Genomic DNA, 2,773 nt, shown 5'->3' with positions numbered 1-2,773 from the left:
TAGGTTTTTTGAGTGCATCTCCAAGGATACACCTCCCTTAATGTGCGCAATAGAATCCATGCATTATCATACGTGAATGTGAAAATCTAAATCCAAGGATACACCATTTCTTGAGTGCATCTCCATTTCCATTTGGATAAGAGAGATATGTTGAATGCTTCTAGGTTTTTTTACTCCCAACCCATCTTCTTTTTTAACATTGCATATATACTCACAACTTACCCAACTAACCTTTTTCTCCTCTGATACTCCTTCCCACAAAAATTTTCAAAAAAATATATTTAGATTTTAATTTTTTTTAAGTTATTATAAAAAGTAGGATGGCATTTCATGAATAAACGGCGGATAAATACCCAACCAATTTATATGAGTATACCGAAGTGTTCATCTAATTATAATCTATATGATACGGTCAAAATATAGTATAATTTGAGGCGAAAGAAATAGTACATTAATTAGATATAATTAGGTGAGAAAAAAGTGTAGAAATATTTCTTGAAAATCTTGGAATTTGAATTGAATGCAAAAGTTTGATTTGCTGTTGTATCTCGGTATTCTACGGATGTGTCATTAGCACGATTAACGGTTAGAAAAAGATACCTCATTGATGTTCTACCTAGCCACTTATCCATCCAAAACAAAATTTTGTCAATGTCCATTCCAGCCCTCAAATTGTTGTTGAATTGATTTGAGTCAACATTGTTGAGAATGTATCAAATATGAGTGATATGGATAATAGTCTCATATTGATTGAAAATGTAGAGATTTGAGTATTTATAAGCGAGAGAACTCATTCATCTATCACCTTAAGATTTTGGGTGAATATGTGGTGTGTCTCTCACAAAGATGTTGCTCTAAAATAAAAATCCCACAATGTTCAATACTCCCTAGTAAAAAACTAATCACGATTTTGAAGTTCTATGTCAATTCCTTGGCTTTTGACTCACGTGCTTCTTTATTAAACCAATCACGATTTTGTTGGCCGCTTCAACCTGACCATTAACTTGAGTATAATAAGGTGTTGAAGTTAGTAACTTGAACTCTACTTCTAAGGCAAACTCCACCATTTTTTCGCCCCGTGAAAACTGAGCCTTGGTTAGTGGTAATAGTCTCAGCTATTCAACATCAATATATACTATAATTTTGGATGAAACTAATCACTTCTTCTAAGTCGACATTAGGCCAAGGGATGACTTCTGTCCACTTAGTGTAATAATATATCCCCATCATGATATATCTATGTACTTTCGATGATGAGGTCTTAATCTCGCCAATTAAGTTTAAGCCTCATCCTCTAAAAGGTCATGACTTGACTATTGAATAATAATAATAAATATTTGTATATTAATTAAAAAAACAAAAACAATGATAAAAATATTTTATGCTCAAAAATCTATAATAAGAATATAAATGGATATAATAGTTCTTAAAATACAACAAATATATTTATTCTTAAAATATAATGTGAATTAAATATTTATTGTTTAGATCATTTTAATTTTAAATAAAAATACAAAAGATATTTGAATTATATTTTATAATAATATCCTAACTAAATATAATTATGTTTATAAAGAATGATTTACCTATATTTTTATAATGATTTAATAGTCACAATAAAAATATTTTTGAAAAAAAATCTTTTTATGGAAGTTTTAAATATTAAGTGCAACAGAAAAAAAATTCAATGAGGTGCATTTTATATAGAATTTTTAAATCTGAAACGTTAATTAAACTTTATAGTTGATAAATAGTTCTCGTTTCTTAATATATATATATATATATATATATATATATATATATATATATATATATATATATATATATATATATATATATATATATATATATATATATATATATATATATATATATATATATATATATATATATATATATATATATATATATATAGTCATGATCAAATGACACAAATGTGTAAAATTTAGTAACATGACATCTTCGATAATTCTTCACCATATGTCTGTATAATAAAATTCGTTATTGGATTGAAAGCTATTATCATATAGATCATGCCAATAAAATTTCACATCAATAAAAAAATCATTTAATATATTAAAGAGAATAATAAAAATTAACGATTTTCACGAAGTTTTGTAAGACATTCGTTTTTATGTATCTTATTGACATGTAAATGATTTCCGATTGATATTAAATTTTATATACATGATTTATATCATAATAACTTTCAATCCAACAATGGCTTAACACATATATATGAGTTGTTGGGAATCGAACACCTTACGTGTTACACCTTTTCTCTTGCTTGAAGATAGCTCGAAGGGAAAAGTGGAGACTTTTAACAACACCATTCTTTACGTTGCCCAGAAAACTGAGGCAATAACTCTTTCCCAACAGAAGTAAAATAGGTTATTCGTAGTAGTGGAATAATTAATTTAAATTATAAAAGGTCAAGAGTAAGTCTTGAAGTACTCAGGGAATCACAATTTTTTTTCAAACTTTTTATATTTCCATTAAATGTATTAAAATCTATCAACGCGTGTATGAAATTGATTAAAAAGTGTTTCTTGTAAGTTGAGTATGCGCATAAGAGGGGGTGAATTAGGTTCTTTGAAAACTTTTCCGGTTTTATGAAAACCTGTTCTTTCTTTTCTAGTTTGGTTATGCAATGAAACAGTAAAGTGCAGAAAGTAAAGAGCACCAAGACGTATACTGGTTCCCCTCACATTCCGAGAATAGTCCAGTCCCCTTACCACACGTAAGAGACTTTATTATAGTTAGATCTTATGGA

The sequence above is a fragment of the Lathyrus oleraceus genome, chromosome 7 (assembly GCF_024323335.1).
Source record: "Lathyrus oleraceus cultivar Zhongwan6 chromosome 7, CAAS_Psat_ZW6_1.0, whole genome shotgun sequence".
Taxonomy (NCBI): domain Eukaryota; kingdom Viridiplantae; phylum Streptophyta; class Magnoliopsida; order Fabales; family Fabaceae; genus Lathyrus; species Lathyrus oleraceus.
Note: the sequence above shows the minus strand (reverse complement) of the source record.